Source organism: Odontomachus brunneus, unplaced genomic scaffold, assembly GCF_010583005.1.
Source record: "Odontomachus brunneus isolate Ranch 3 - 2012 unplaced genomic scaffold, Obru_v1 Obru_scaffold_074, whole genome shotgun sequence".
NCBI classification, from domain to species: domain Eukaryota; kingdom Metazoa; phylum Arthropoda; class Insecta; order Hymenoptera; family Formicidae; genus Odontomachus; species Odontomachus brunneus.
The window spans coordinates 572565-590056 of record NW_022639524.1 but is presented as its reverse complement, the minus strand read 5'-3'; the positions used below and the strand labels follow the sequence as shown (position 1 = coordinate 590056).

General features: G+C 44.2%; 1 protein-coding gene across 1 annotated transcript in view; it reads left to right on the top strand.

Annotated features, from left to right (window-relative positions):
- Positions 1–6134: 6134 nt before the first annotated feature.
- Positions 6135–17492, top strand: part of LOC116847115 (loricrin) — a 233164-nt gene continuing 221806 nt past the window's right edge. Inside the window, exon 1 of the mRNA XM_032821767.1 lies at positions 6135–7478. The gene's annotated coding sequence lies outside the window, so the exon portion shown is untranslated. The remainder of the gene's footprint in view (positions 7479–17492) is intronic.

Below are 17492 nucleotides of genomic sequence, written 5' to 3'. Positions count from 1 at the left end.
CCGAGTTCGTTGACTCGTCGTATCCTTGGGCTTTCTGTGACGCTCGGAGTCGCTCGGAGGAGACTATTGTTCGTGACGCGTATCGAGAGGTGCATGAGAATGAGGAAACAGAAATCTATTTATTTCTTTATTAGCCATCACAGCAAGATCGCAATCTCGCAATATAAATTGTGAGATACACATTAATTTTGTTAAGGTTATTTCTCGGGCGGTCATATTGATTTGATGACGTCAGAAGCGAGAAATGACATACCGAAAGTTTCTTGCGTTTTATTGCTTTATTTTTTACTTTTCCCTGAAGAACCAAATATTTTCCCAATCCTTAAATCTGTAAAAGGTACAGCAAACTCAGATATCTGGCTGATATATCATGTAGCATCGTAAAATAATCCCTGAAATAATGCTACATTTTTCGGCTGTCACGGTGATTTGTGACAGCTAAGATATCAGCATGTATGAACATATTGAATTTCTCGATTTTTACAATGTATCACCAATATCAGAGTTTGCTACACATTTTACGGCTGTGAGGATCACGATAATATACACATTTCACGGAAAAACTGAAAAATAACGCGATAGAACGCAAGAAACTTTCCGAGGTGTAGAACGAGGCCTAGCGTGAGTCTGGCTTAGTGTCGGCCAATCAGCTACGCTGACAATTATTTCGTGTTCTCAACACTGCTAGGTGCCATCGTCAATTCAGACTTTCTGCGGCGAGATAGTAGAGCCTTAAAGTAAAAGTACCAATGCCTGGACATATACTTAGCATGTACCCTAATTCTGGACATACTTGTTATTTTAGTTTTAAAATATTGAAATATTCAAACTTTCAATATAGAATATACATATATTGAATATATATACAAATATTTTATGTTTTAAGATTAAAAATTCGTATTTAAAGTTGATATATTCGTATTTAAAATCAAAACAACAAGAGTGTCCAAAATTAGGTACATATTTGGTATGTGTCCAGGCATTGGTACTTTTACCTTAAGTCTTGATTTGATAGACGTTTGACGTTACACACGAAGAAAATTTTATAGTAAACATTACTATGGAATTTTATAATTGAGGTCAAACAGATTGTCATTCTACAGCAATTGATTGTCCTTTCATTCCATGTGCTATTTATATTAGGAAATGAAATGTGCTATTAAAAAATTTACCAGCAAAATTCAAAACAGAAATTCTATGTGCCATAGCAGGACAGACCTTAATGAGACAGCCTGTTCCTGCGCTAGCAGGAGCATACAGTAACATTGAAAAGAATGTATAAGAAAGAAAAAAACTATATTTTTCTCATGTGGATAACGCGAATACTTACTATAACAAAAATGTTGAGTAAAATTCTCGTTACACTGAGAGAAAAGACTGGTAACTATAACAAACTGCGTTTAGTTACAGAAATTCATTGAATCCTTAGTAACTAATACTAAATATGATAATAGTTACCAAATATTTAATAGATCGGGAGTATGACGTAATTGCATTCACAATAACATCAAATAATTTAGTAATAGTTACTTAATGTTAAATATTTAATATGAAATATATTAAAGTTATGAGCAGATATTTGATAATTGTTATGAAATTGTTATATCCCATATAATAAAAAATTCAGTAGGTACGAGTTCTATTTTGTTACCTGTATAAGTATGTTTTGTTGCAGCACAACGAAAAAATTTATTCATTTGCAGCTATTACATCGTTTCAATATCTATTATTACAGATGGTTGGTTGAACCTACCAAAAATTTTGTAACTACTACAAAATCGCTTATTTTGCTCAACTATTCAATAAGTTTTATTTACCAAATATATTCTGGAAGCAAATAAATTTTACTTCTGTCAAATAAATAATTTATTTTACAGAACTAAATTAATTAATAAGTATTGCCATAGCTTTGGCCCGCTATATTTACGTCTACCATTTAGTAATAGTAACCAAATTTTGATAATATTTACTAAATTCTTCTCTCAGTGTATCTCTCTCTCTCTCTCTCTCTCTCTCTCTCTCTCTCTCCCTCTGTTACACGTGTTTGCAAACGTAAATATGAGACAGACTTTGGAGTCATGCCACTCACGCGTTCGCCGTCGGCCGGCCGGCAAATGTCGCGAAAAGAGGAAAGGAGGCGAGCGAGCAGGTATAACAGCATCGAGACATCGTTAATATTGCCCAAGCTGAGCGATCTAGCGCGGCGGATATTACTCGGCGGGGTAACTCGAATGCTGGGGCACCTCTGACGAGGTGGTGCAAGGGTGCGCGCGGGGGGAAACGTTGCACCTTACTAGCGTTCGGCGGTGGCGGCGACGGTGGCACAGGTGCCACAGCTGTTTCAGCAAGTGCAACGAACGCCCGGGTAGAACACGCGGGCATTAGAAGCGCGTTGCAGACGGCGGGCGCGGTGCGCGAAAAGGGGTGCATAACTATTCGGGTAGAGCGGATGCAGTGAGGTGTTGCGCGTTGCTTTTTATGGCGCGACCGTTGAGGCAGTTCGCGACAGGTTGCGCACGTGTGTGACTCGGTCCCGGCGCGCTTCATTACGGCGGCCTCTTTAGAACGGCGCGAATTGCGTCTAATTGCGATGTGTGAAGGCGCGAATTTACTCGACATTTTCACGTGAGTCTTTGGTTAAAAATACACTCGCTTGCGAAACATGCCCGTTACTATAATATATGTATGTTACACTCCGTCTAACGAGACTTCCCCCCTCCCCTTCCTCTTTCGTCCTTCATTATCCGCATTGAAAAAAATTTTTGCTAACAGGATTGGAGTCGTTAAAACGCAGGCAAAATGTTATGCACATTGGAAAAAAATACTTGGTATTTGTAACTGTAATTATACAGCAAACTAAGTATTGTAAATCGTGACCAAAAATTTTTTTTAAATAAATTTTACACGAAGAATTTTATAGTAGAAATTACTGTAGAACTTTATAACTAAGTAATTTCATAGAATAGATCGATATTCTGCAATAACTTATTCTCATGTGTGCTACTTATATTGCCATTAAAAAACTTGCTATATTTTTAACGGAAGCTATGTTTTTAGCGGAATTTACTATATTTCTTAGCAAGATAAACTTTGCTGACAGTCTGTATTCATGGACTATCAGAAACATAGTAAAATTGAGAAGAACTTATATAAAAAAAAACCTGTAATATTCTCTCTGCGTACTATAATGTTAGTAATAATAACCTTGTATTACCATTTTCATAGTAGAGCATAGCAGAGATATGGTTGGGGCCAAACATAACTCTATGATTTCCCATCGGATCACCCATTTCTTTACTGTTACTGTGCGTTACTGTGCAAAAAAGGTTACGCCTTCCCGCAAATATAAATAAACAAATAAGTCAATATATATCCGACACAGGTTACACGAAATATATTGATGCGTTACCGCGGAACGAATTATTTACGATACACGCCCCGGAGATATCGCGTTTCCGCGATCGACGGATCTTCACGTCGACTTGTAGCTGTTACGTCGGGGGTCGGCTCGCGCACGAATTTAGCGCGCTTCCGGTTTTCACACGCCCACGCGCGCGCGGTCCCGATGACAGGTAGAGGGAAAGACAGATAGACAGAGAGCGAGAGAGTAATGCGCGTTGATTCGCAGTCCCGGTCCCGGTATAACATGAGTGCGGCGTATGCAGCAACTTTGTCCAAAGTTCAATTTAGCCGACGGCGACCGGGCGGGAGGAAAGTTTTGTTCTGTGCAGGAAGCGTGGTTCCGGCTCTCTCGGTTCCGCCCATAACGGTGACGGTGTGAACTTGGTGGATCCCGCGATCGCCGCGACGGACTTTTTCGGCGGGATTTGATTGCCGGCCTGTTTGCTGCGCCGTAATTAAACGGGCGATCATTAAGCCGCCTTCCGTTCTGTCGTGTCGGCCACGCATACCGACGCACACACCGGGAACATTAGCGCGCCACGGATGAGATCAGAGGCGCGAGTTTCACCTACGTAGATCTTCGCGTCGCGATACCACGTGTCGAGAGACGCTTCGCTTTTCTGTCCGTTTAAACCCTCGCTGCGAAGGGCTGCGCCCTGCCTTTCTTCGCGGCGCTTTCTCCTCGAACGATCATTGCAACTGTGACTTATTTACCCGCGACATATTTACGGAGTCCCATCACCGCTTCCGACCTAACCCACGGTTGGCATCATTTTCGCCACAAAGAGCTGTCCGCGAGCATCGACGGCCACTTGGACGCCTTCGTTTGATGCCATTCGTTGACAATGAACCCCGGGTTCGTAGCTAATGACAGTACTTAAGAGACGAGCAGATAGATTTTGTACGCGGATAGTAATCGTCGGCTTTTTTCGCCAAGCTTTATTCCTCTTGCCGATTAATATTGCTCAGCAACGCGGCAAAGTCCTCTAGAGAAAGAGAGAGAGAGAGAGAGAGAGAGAGAGAGAGAGAGGGGGTCTAATTATCTCTGATTATATTTCTTGGTAGATAGTATTTGATAAGTAGGTCGATATTTCTGAATTATCGTATCTTCTAGGAGTGATCGATGTTTTAATTTCACCCATCATTGACCTCGATGTTCAAGCCGCTCTAACGTTACAAGTGTTCCGACGGCTGTTAGAACCCGAGGAAACATGGCACATTAAGTACGTCGATTCGCATTGTGAATACGACTTTAAATGGCCATTTTATCCTTTCTAGTATGTGGCGTGTGTGCGCATGATTCTCGCCTTAAAGTGCAACTCCGAGAAATCGGCATCTTTAACGGCACGCTTTTAATTTGTCACGGCGTTTGCAATATCGTAATGAGTATAACCGCGGCCCGGTATCTTCATACGGGGAAAAAAGATACGTACAACAGAAGAAATATTTAGTTGTGAGCAGCACAAGCGCATCGTTCTAGCTACCTTTGTATGATGGAAAAGTGTATGGTTGATGCAAGGAAAAAAATTTGGATTAACCAATTTCTGATGAAATACGAACGAAAATTCCGGTCGATGTTACCAGAATTTCATTCAAGTTAACCAGAAATCTTCTCAAATTTCTGGTTGGCTTATATTTTACCAAAAATCTGAATTTAGACAAATCTTTTTCTCCGTATACGACTCGAAACATATAAATAATGAATCTGTGACGCCCTCTATCTCATGAACTATAAACTAACTATAAACCACAGATATAAAAAATACATATATTCTGGATTTACTCGACAAGATTTTTCATTTGCTCAGTATAAGTTACAAGAGACCGTTTTTTCTATTTCTGATAGACAAATTAAGGTCTATATAGAAAAATGAATATTACCACGTTTCTTCTCATGAGAAATCTAAGAGAATAGGATAGGTGCGGGTCTAAGTCGCTCTGGTCATGTCGATGGTGTCCATTGCCAGTTACTTTGATACATCAACTGCATCAACGTAGCCGTGTTGTGACAAGCAGAAATCGATTTTTCGATTTACTTAATTCTTTCTTACTCGTTCAGTAATATGTTCGAAGAATGTGAACGTAACGTGCATCTTCAAACGCACGATCGGACGATCTTTATTGCCGTAACATCGGTGCCGTGTTATTAAAATACCAACAAACGCGACGCGCGAATCACTTTCGGCAAGCCCCATCGGCCTCCGAAAGTCATCAGGACGCGGAGGATCCTCTCGTCATATCTCGGTGGGGGCGTCGTGCTACGAACTCGCGGCGGAGGACTGGGAAAGGGAAAAGAGAGGGGTCTCTTTTTCATCGTGCCTCTCTCTCTTTCTCCGTCCCTCTCTCTGTCTACCTTCTGTTTCCCCCCGCGCTAAACGCGCCTCCTGATCTCTCTCTCTCTCCTCTCTCTCTTCCTCTGTCCGTTTGTCTCTCTTTCTCTCTCTCTCTCTCTCTCTCTCTCTCTCGCGTGCTCTCAGTCTACTGATATCGCGAGAGGTCGCGGCAAAAGGGAGAGGGAGAGACAGGTAAGCCGCGGCGGTACGCCGCGGCACACGAAGGCCCCAGGTGAGAGAGGGAGAGGGCCCCGCGCGAGACCGAGGAAGAGAGAGAGAAAGAGAGAGGGGCACCTAAAGCGACGCAGTCTCGGTGGAGGGAGGCCGGCGAAGCGGAGGTGAAGCGCGACCGGCCCTCTCTACTCCAGGGGCCCAGGCTAGTCCAGTCCGGGACAGCACGCCTCCTGCTGCACGCTCCACGAGGTAGAACGACGAACGTAGACACGACGACGTTAGGGGACCGGTACGACGTAACGCGCGCGCGGGCCTCTTCGTACGCAAGGCCCCCGGCTTTTCGCCCTCCGACGCGTTCGCATCACGCATCGGCGCGTCTCGCGTCGCATCGCCACGCGTGTCCATCGCGACGAAATTTCGGACTGCTGGCGCGGGGGCGTTTTCTCCTGCCCGAAGGTGTCCTGTCGTCTCGGTGTCCTCGACGAGTCACGAGCTTGTCCCGCGTCGCGACGCCATCGTCACTCTCGCGGGGTCCGATGTTTTTGTCACTTGCCTGTGATCGAGTCACGACCTCGCTCGTACGTCGATAGACCTGGCTCGGCCTAATCGAGCAACTCGGTGTGCTCCGGAACAACGTAGACGTCGGATTCGCGTCACATAGAAAGGGGATGATACTCTCTCCCGGAGTCTCCTAGAGTCCCGAAACGGAACCTGCCTCTCTCTCGAGAGACCTTTCGTCCCGGCGATGGAGCACTCGAGGTAGACCGCTCGGACTTTTTCTCTCTCCCTCTCTCGCCGAGGTACTTCGATCCGATCAGGACGGGTCCGCGAGGAAGTGACGTTTCCATTCCGGCCGTATCATCCGTTCGATCTCGGCGAGAGAGTACCGCGCGTTCCCGCGTGAACACCACGACCGATCGCGACTGAACGATCGCCGATCGCGTCACCCCGTCATCGTCGGCGACATCCATCGGGGACCCGCGGTCTCTCTCACCCGACGACACATCGCCTCCCCCACCCGCGCGAACACCACGCGTCCAGCCACGCGATCAGCGGGACCAACGATCCGGAAGGTTTCGCACGGCAACGGTGACCAACGAGCCGGGCATTCTTAATGGACACCTGATCCACGGTGATTGACCACGTCGGCCGGCTGCATCGAGCTACGACGTCGCGGTACCGTCGGCGACGATGATATTCCGTCGGCGCGCTCAAGCTCACAGGATCATCCCCGTCTGAAGATCACGCCGAGAGTGAGGGAGAAGGCGAGAACGATCCGGGGGTGAATCGAGGTCCGCCGAGGTGTCAGGTGGTGCTGTGACGATATTTACACGTGCGGGACCTGTGCCGGGTTATGACAGACAAGCGCTGTGAACGGTGCCACCCGAACGGTGAAGTGAGTCGCCGCGACGGAGGTGTTGAGTGAGTAAGCGCGCGTTCAGAGACTTCAACGCCCGGCGAGGACATAGCCGAGGGATATAACCACACGGCGAAGACGACCGTGACGACGACAACAACGACGACGACGACGACGACGACGACGACGACGACGAGGCTATTCGTATTCAGGTAAGGCTCGCCCGATAAGCCGGTCTCGCCACTAAGTAACTCTCCCCATTGACGCTACGATAGAGGGTCGTCTCGCTATCATGACCGGCGATGATTTATCGCGAGCCGCTGTATTGCGTAAAACCGTCACGAGCTATGGATCACCGGCCAATCTGTCCCGCCGCATTTACCGGACCCCTTCAAGGACGAGTTATCCTTGCGCGGATTGAATATTAATGGAATTTGCGAGGGAGAGGGAGGGAAAGAGAAAGATTATCTCATTATTATACAGGACAGTCGCTTTTGCTCTCAGTGATAAAAAGGAAATCTCGAGGAGTCGAGTAGGAAGTGTTTTCATCAGCGAAACGTATCGGCAGATTTCTTAATGTGCTAAGTAGAAACGTACATTGTGGCATTGATAAGTCTCCTCTTGAAGTTGTTTGGTCAAGTACTCACTGTCGTGAAACATCTTTATCGGTCCCCGAGCGACGCGAGCTCCGTGACACGTCGGATTAATTCGGCGCTCGAAATAATGGGGTGGCGGAAAGGCGCTATCGGCTCGGTGTAAATCACGAAAAATCACACGCGCGTTTTGCCTGGCGTAAATCGTGAATGGGTTTGGTGCGGGCTGTATGGTCACCGGCACGCAAGCCGCGCGCACGCACACGCGCATCCACGCACCGACACACACGCAGCGGCGGGGTTACACTCTGTGTTTACATTCGCCAATTACAGATAGCCGCTCGTACGCAATAATGATAGATCTGCCGGCGTGGCTAATGACTGGCGAGTAGTTGGCCGCGCAAAAAGTGACGGGCATGATTTTCGAGCGAGAGCAGAGTACACCGCGATACGCGAACCCGACGGACTCGATTGTGCCCGAGATGCCGCGAGAGCGGAAGCACGGGATGAGATCGAGAAAATTAAAATAGCTAGACACGATACACAGGCACGTTATAAATTACCGAGGAGTTTCCGGCGTCGCGTATCAATTCTGGCAGCCGTGATATCCTTAATTTCGAGCCGATGAGAGAAGTACCGCGCGATTCGCACGCGAATTCTCGATAGCGCCAAGGTAGACTTCCATAGTTATCATGACGTGAGACAATCAATGATGTAAACGCTAAACTTGTTTGCATTACATTTATGAGGCAAATGTACAGTATTAAATTAATGAGTTAGTGATCAAATTTATATCATATAATAATATTAGTTTTTTGTTATACTGATGCAGCGACAAGCTTACTGAAAATTACACGCAGATTATCACATTTTTTGCATGGTATATTGTTTTGGGCAAATTCTGATCATTCTTCTCGTGTTTCCATTTCATGTGATAAATACGAGTGTCATATGAACCATTTATTTATAAGGGAGGCAGCTTTTACAAATCGACTAATAAAGAGTTGTTACCAAGTTGATATTCGTCTACCTAGGTAGATTTTTATGATTATTATAATGTGAGACAATCAATAATGGAAACTATAATGTATTTTTAATTTTATTTATGTTGCAAATGTACAGTATTAAGTTAATCATCAAATTTATATCATACAAATTTATATCATACAATCTAATAACACACTGTTTTAAGAAAATTTTGATTATTTTTTAAGTATTTCTTTCATATTTTTATTACGTTATTCTGTGTGATAAAAATGTGATTGCCGTATGAATCACTTGTATGCAACCTCGGTCGGTGTACATAAATTTGATAGTATTTGTAGTAGTCGATTTCTAAATTTTTTTTTCTTATGAATAAAACTCATATAGCACTCATATTTATCATACGGAATGACCAAATAGAAATATGAAAGAAATAAGGAGAAAATGATCAATGATATATATATATATATATATATATATATATATATATATATATATATATATATATATAGAGAGAGAGAGAGAGAGAGAGAGAGAGAGAGAGAGCAACGAATTTATTAAAAGTTACGCTTAGATTTTCGTATTACATTTTATATGATTTATTCTTTTGAGTTAAATCTCTCTCTCTCTCTCTCTCTCTCTCTCTCTCTCTCTCTATATATATATATATATATATATATATATATATAGAGAGAGAGAGAGAGAGAGAGAGAGAGAGAGAGAGAGAGAGAGAGAGAGAGAGAGAGAGAGAGAGAGAGAGAGAGAGAGAGAGAGAGAGAGAGAGAGAGAGAGAGAGAGAGAGAGAGAGAGAGAGAGAGAGAGAGAGAGAGAGAGAGAGAGAGAGAGAGAGAGAGAGAGAGAGAGAGAGAGAGAGAGAGAGAGAGAGAGAGAGAGAGAGAGAGAGAGAGAGAGAGAGAGAGAGAGAGAGAGAGAGAGATTTAACTCAAAAGAATAAATCATATAAAATGTAATACGAAAATCTAAGCGTAACTTTTAATAAATTCGTTGCTCTCTCTCTCTCTCTCTCTCTCTCTCTCTCTCTCTCTCTTGAAAGAGAGATATTTAGCCCAAAAAATATATATCATATAAAATGTAACACGAAAATCTAAGCGTAACTTTTAATAAATACTGCGTCAGTGTAACGAAACATTTACATGACTACATATAAAATTTCCACCATCGACTGTCTCACGTCACGATAATCACGAAAGTCCACCTAGGCACCTTTGTAAATCGACTAATAAAGTCTCCGTCAAATTTACTATACGTACACCTGCCTATCCGAGTTTCAGTTCGGCTGTTTCTCTTTCTTTCTCTCTTCTTTCTCTTAAATAAGTCGTATTCGCGAGTCTTTCGGATGCGTACGCTCCTATTTGCGAATGTCAGGAAGCGAGGCAAATGATAGGTCGCGCTCTTCCTGATATCCGCCGTCGGCGGCGAGTCTCGCGTTCGCCTGCTCTTCTTTCTAGTATTCCACTCGCGCACTCCCGCAACGAAATGCACGTACGTGCGCGCCGCGTAAAGGCGCTCTCGACATAATCGCGGGTGAATTAGAGATCATCGCGCCGCAATTATTCGTCGCTGCCATAAAGCATGGATATCATTAGCGTCGACATCGAGGTCGTTATTCAAACAAAATTGGCCCTATTAATTTTAAGACGCGCACGTACATTCCCGTACAGCTCTGCGAGCGCTCTGCGAATCCTCCCGTCGTGCTGCTCGTCGTCGGTTGTTTGCGCCGTAAGAAGGTATCCCTTTCGTCGAAACTAGATCACCGCCGGCCGATAAGATACAAAGGGCTCGTGCAACGCTACCCTTTGCATGATCCGTCGATTAATCGGCCGCACATAAATTGACACGTCAAGATTCATCGATAAAGCGACACGCGAGGGAAGCGATATGCGCGTCGCGGATATTTCGGCGACGTCCTTCTCTGACGATCGATCTTCGGGCGTACGGGGCGCCCTTCCTCGACCGTTGCATCGTACGACGTGCCGACAGTTTTACTCATTATGACGGCCCATAATTGCATCGGGGCTGCATAAATAACCGCGTGTAAAGGACAGAAGCTCGAGACTACAGCGCTTCTTTCGCGTCCACGGTGCGGAATATATCCTCGCATCGTGCGGATAAGATCGTCGCTGCGCCCGATGCAAACCGTCCCCTCTTCTCCCACCCCGCTGGGCCATTATTCGAGAAAGAGGGAGAGAGAGAGAAATTCGTTTCTAATCGTGAACAAGCGGCATCTGCTCCATCGTTCTGTCCACCCTTGCGCCTTTACCTACTGCGCCCACTCCGTGCGCTCGTCCGAAGACAACTGCCTCCTTAGGGGCAGTTGCGGCGTCAGGTGGCACTCGTTAAAGACGACCAAAAGTCGTTGGCATTTGAGGGAACATGGGTTGACAGTTGATAGCGACGACGGCGACGGCGATGATACCTCGTGCTGCCTTAATAGGAGACGAGATGGACACTAGAATCGATAATGGCGCGTCATCTGTCAACGGCACGACGTGTATATCAATAGCGGTCTGTGTGAAACGTGTCTTTGAAAAATTAGTCGATCGTGTCCCGAGGGCTGCTCGCTATCTCTCGATCTGATTGTTTCGCGTCGTCCGGCTGGACAATCGTCGACGAATCTCTCGGTCGATCCCGAGCTCTAGATCGAGCTCGTCTCTTTCGGCGCTCTTTCCGTCGCGGAACGCCGACGTTTTGTCGATGCGTACATTCTTCCGACGTTGATCGCGTCCATCAGCGCGCGCACCCGGCGGAATCCCGAGCAAATCGGGCGAGAGAGAAACGACGCGGGTTTGTCGCGGGCGCCATTATCCCAGCTGGACATCCGCATAATTTCCTACCGTCATCCCGCGTCTAAGCCTACAACTCATTCCGCTACGAGGAAGAGAGGACGCGGATCCGCAAGTGCAAGTGGCTCGATCGGAAATTTCAATAGTGGCCTACGCGACGGGAATGATGACGCTTCTTTTCGTTCGTGGCGAACGAAGTTGCAACGTAAGCGACGGTCGGCGTCGCCGGCGCCGAATAAAATCGCCGGCGACAACGTTTAATGCGACGTGCGAGAATCCACTCGGTCGTTTTACAATCTTGCCCACATTGTGACGTGATGATGCAAAAAAGATGTGCGCACACGTATGGAAAGAGTGCTGTTGAGTCGATAGAATTGGCTGACAGTGCGCCGTGGTTGGAATAAATCTTCTTGATTGAAACAATGTATGATGCATTTGTTTCAATAATTCGAGTATTAGTTTCAATAACATTGCTATGGGATCAAGATTTATTCCAATCATACAGAGAAAAGTACATTATGCGTTCAAGTAAATGTCACTTGTTTCAAGTATATTCAAGTTTATATATTCGCAAATCCATCATCAAAATACATTCTTTCTGAAGTTTGATATTTTAATCAAGAATATTGAATTGAAATAAAAATTCAATCGCTTACTACATAGAGTTGAAAGCAATTTTCGTTCATAAAATTGTATAATATTCTAATAAAGAGAGTAAAATCTTTTCAGTACATGACAATGTATTAATCCAGAGAGACTTTCATAATTATCATGACGTAAGACAATTGATGATGGAAACTTTAATGAGCTTTTTTTCAAATTTGTAATGAATATTATCAAGAAAATATTCTTTGTTGAAGATATCCATTATTTGACAGAAGAAAAGTAATGATATACTGAATAATTGCTTTTCTTAGCAATAAAATGATATTTTTCTGTGTGTTGTTTCAATTCTACTGATTCAACAGCATATGTTTTCGTGTAAAAAATTTATGACTTTTACCTGAAATACTAGAAATTTATCCCATAGCCCTGAACAGGTTGATCCGAATTAAATATCTGTTTTGTATAAAGTGATGTTATCGGGTCTTGGTAAATCATGTAACGCAGCATGGCAATCAGGACCTTATGAATAATAAGAATTACTAATCATTAAGAATCGATAACATCACCTGAGAGAAGAAATATTTATTTGATGTAGATACTAATAACATATATATTTAAGATCTAAATTCTCTTACTTAAATATAATAAACAATTGCTTTCATGAAAAAAGCTAAAGTTTTCTTTTAAGAAAATGTATATTCTTTTATTTGAAAAATATCTTATACTAGCTTAAGCTATTCAGCGTTGCCGGAGTTATTCCAAAATGTCAAGAGGATGAAATCAGGAGGAGGAGATAGGATGCCCACATTTCACGGTAGCCTATATTCCCCGCAAGATCCTAGAAAGGAACTATGCAAAAGCAGTTCAGATAGGTTAAAGATTTATGAATTAACATACAGACAGACATTCTATTTTATACGTATAGATTAGAATAAGTGAATTGTTAATCGTGTGAATTGAAATGTTATTGGTATCTCCCCATCGCGAATGAATATTTACTGTTACTTAGGTGTCCCTTTCTCTCAGTGCACAAACCAGATTACTGTTTGAGATCAGTCTGACCAAGACTATGGAATAAATTTCACTTTGCCCAGCAATTGCGCTCCGTCCCCCGTATTCGCGTATTTCCGAGAGAGACGCTTCGCTTCTCCCGAATCATCATCCGTCTGTCTCGGACACATCATATTCGGGGCACGCGCGACAGAGTCCCGCCGGACTTTCTCAGATGGCTTTCTCGAGATATTTGTCGTCGCGGATGCGGCGCGAGATAGAGATTTCTATTTTCGACGACGCACGTCGTCGCATCTCGCCGCGGAAATGTCGATCGAATCGCGCGCAGCGATTCCCCGATGACGCTGCGAATCCGTAACGTCACGTCCCGCTCGTCTCTCGCGGTCCGATTGAGATAACGTTCACCTTCGCCGAGTCGTCCCCTCCGCGCGCGATTGGTAGCCGCAGAGCACGCTATCATCTCCACTTGCCGGTGTAATTAGGTTTCCGCTTTTAGGACTATTACTCACGGTATGCGCGCGCGCGCGCGATGAGCGCTTATGAAATCGCGCGGCGGGATAGCACGGCCGAGCCGTTCTGTCCATCTTCTAATGTGGCGCGTACAGGGCGTATCGTGAATTTACGATCTCGCAAAATGACCGGCCGTGATGATCGTCCGTCTCGCACTCGTAACATTCCCCCGTCCGCAGCCGATTGCGCGGCGATTAGCGGCCTTTTTGTTTATGCACTTTCTCACGCGGGGAGCTTGTGTTTCGCGACCGCCGAGAGGACTCCACCTCCTCGCGATTATCCATCTGCGTTGCCCGGAATGCGGTCTGGACGTAACGATCCGCCGCGAAAAACCGCTGTTCATCCTTTCTAATGCAGTGCCCGTCAACCTTACGCGTTCAGATCCACCGTGCGACGTCGATCGACGTCGCGTTACTTACCTTCGTTCCCCGTCGCGTGCACGAGGGTACTCGTCGCGGATCGTACTTGGCTCCGCGTCAACACCTTGATTATCTCTCTCTCTATCGAATTGACAGCCTGGGCCAATTCGCGAGGGCCAATAACGCGCGATATCTTAGCGACAAAGATACTCTGCATACGTCCAATAATCCAGATAGGCTTTCACGCGCGGAAGAAAAGGATTTGCAGCAAACTAATTTGCTATATATGGACAGTTTAACATAATTCGTTGTGTTGGCCACTTTTTTTGCTGCAAGAATCTATTTCCTTGCTGTGATAACAAAAAATTTGCTCTTACAGTAAGAAAAGTAGCTAACGCAGCAAATTTGCTACAGATGGACAACTAAACATAATTTACTGCTTTAGCTACCTTTTTTGTTGCAGGAGCAGATTTTCTTGTTATCCTAGCAAGGAAATTGGCTCTTGCAACAAAGAAAAAGTGGCTAGTACAGCAAACTATGTTTAGTCGTCCATATGTAACAAATTTTTTTTCCCGTGTAATTATTACGACGTCAGGCAATCGATGATGGACATTTTACGATTCTTTTAATTACATTTATGAAGTAAACATATTGTATCGAGTTAATTATTAAATTTACATCATATACATTGATGTAAATTTTCTCGTGTATTAATGCAACAACAAATTTGCTAAAAGTTACACTCAGATTTTCATGTTATATTCAACGTGACGTATTATTTCTGACAAATTTTGATAATTTCTTTTGTATTTCTATGTCGTCATTCTATAAAAATATGAGTACAATTTGACTAATTATCAAGGACTCGACATTTCTGAATTTCATGATTTAATGTACTTAAAGTTATTGTAAAGTTCATGTATATCAGTTTATCGGGGGAAAATATTGTATTAGACATACACTGAAAGAAAAAATAGTTGATCTAATTAGAATTATAGTTATTTTTGGTCCCAACCATATTTTTTTGTTGTTCTAACATGCTAATAGTAGTAGTAACATAGATATAAAGTTATTATCACTAATATTATAGTATAATTTAAGAAAACAATAGTTTTCTCTACCATAATTTATAGTAATCATTTTTCTATGCGATTATAGTTACGAATATCAAATATTTTTTTCTCAGTGTATATTCCTTGTTGCCAGGAACTCTTTCCTTTTCACCAGAGTACGCACACAGAAAGTACTTAACAATAAAAATTACTATAGAATTTCGTGATTTTTCCAATTGATATAGAATATTGAGGAATAGATCGATATTCTGCAGTAATTGACCATCTTTTCATTTCTTATGTGTCATTTATATTTTGGGAACTGAAATGTGTTGGCATTAAAAAAATTTGCTAGGTTTCCAGCGAGACGTAGTAAAATTCTAAGGAGATTTATTGTTTTTTCTAGCAAGATTGATCTTACCGGCAGTCTATTTCTGCCCCACTAGAAATATAGTAAAATTGAAAAAAATTTATATGAAGAAAACTACAACATATCTCTATGCAGATAGACTTTTATGAGTATTACGACCAATCGCGCGCGTAATAATAGAAACTCTACTCGGTATTTTAAGTTACACATATAAGACAAAATTGTACTAAATTAATCGTTAAATTTGCATCACACGATAATATCAACTTCCCGTCATATTGCTGCGGCAACAAATTTGCCAAAAGTTATATTCAAATCCTCATATTGCATGCTATACGTATTGTTTTGAGCAAATTCTGATCGTTCCTTATGCACGTTTTCTTCGTACTTCCATTACTTCATTCTACGTGATAAATAGGGGAGTGCCATACGAACCATTTTCACAAGAGCAACCTTTACAAATCCGACAAGTGAAATTGCTGTCAAACTCACGCACGTCTGCCTATCCGCGTAGCGTACCACGACAGCGATGTGAGACGCGTATAATACGCGCGAACGCGATCGCGTACACCAGATACAACACCCCATCCCGTAGATTATTATATTCATATCATCTCGCGCGCGCGATATTATAGACTTCTTGCGCGAGTGGTTTCCTCTCCTAATCAATCAGTTATAATCGTTGGCATTACGGATAATTTATGAGCAACGGATACGACACGATACGATCGTTGCCAGATCGATCGCGCCGGCCTCCTGATAGTCATCTAATCCTATCGGGACCCGTTACCAAGTCCGGACTCTGTCGTCGGAGACGACGATGCTGAAGGAGCGTGGGGAGAGAGTGAGGGGGTGATCGGCGCGGATATTGCGCGAAATGCGATTCGCGGGGTGATCGATTTGGTCGCGACAGGCGCGGGTGCCACCCGCTCTCTCTCTCTCTCTCTCTCTCTCTCTCCCTCTCTCTCTCTCTCTCTCTCTCTCTCTGTCGTGCTTTTCCACTCTCATCGTGCATTGTTAATCAGCCGGCGAGAGCAGGCTGTCGGGTGGTTAATTGCGGAGCAACGGTCGCGGGAGCAGGAGGACGACGTCGCGCGGTTTATACAGTTAACCGGGCGGCGTTGCTCACGCCGCATGTGCGCTCTCGCCGCATGTGGCGAAGGCGCAGCACGGAGCCGCGTGCACATCTCGCATCCTGGCCGCAACCGCGCGCTGCTGCGCGCAGCAGAAGGACTGCCGTGGTGCGCGCGTGGTACAGGTAGCTCTCTCAGATCTATTTATAGTATAGAGCCGGCCGGCGATGCATGTGTGCGTGTGCGCGTTTGTCGTGTTCGCCGCTCGCGAGAGTTCGCGTTTGCAAATGGTACATCGTGTGTGCGTGCGTGCGTGCGTGCGTGCGTGCGTGCGTGCATGCATGCATGCATGCATGCGCGCCACACCTGGCCCCGATTACGCGCGCGTTCCACCTATGTCTATTCCGCGAGCGAGCGAGTATATCTCCTCGCGAGTGCTCTCTCGCGATCTCCGCGAGCGAGCAGCCTCCACCCGCTCGGGAGAGTTGCGAGGATAAGGACGTCGTTGAAAGCGCGCCTGAATTCTATTTCGATTCGAAACTGATCCCATGATTCTCATCAAGTTGATCCTGATCAACTATGCTATGTAAAAGAAGCTCTTAGGTTCGTATTAATAGTCGTTACTTGAAACTTGTCCTACGTGAAATACTCAAATCTGAATTTAAAGTTAGATGAGAGTTTTTTATTCGAATTATATAATACATGTGACATATTTGCAATCGCGATTCAGCTGAGAAACTCAGGTCTGACTCGAAATTAAAATCTGAGTGTCTTACCTGAAACAAGTTTCAAGTAATGACTATTAATACGGACCTTAGATATATAACCGATTAAGAGAGAAAGAGAGATAGGGAGATGGAGAGA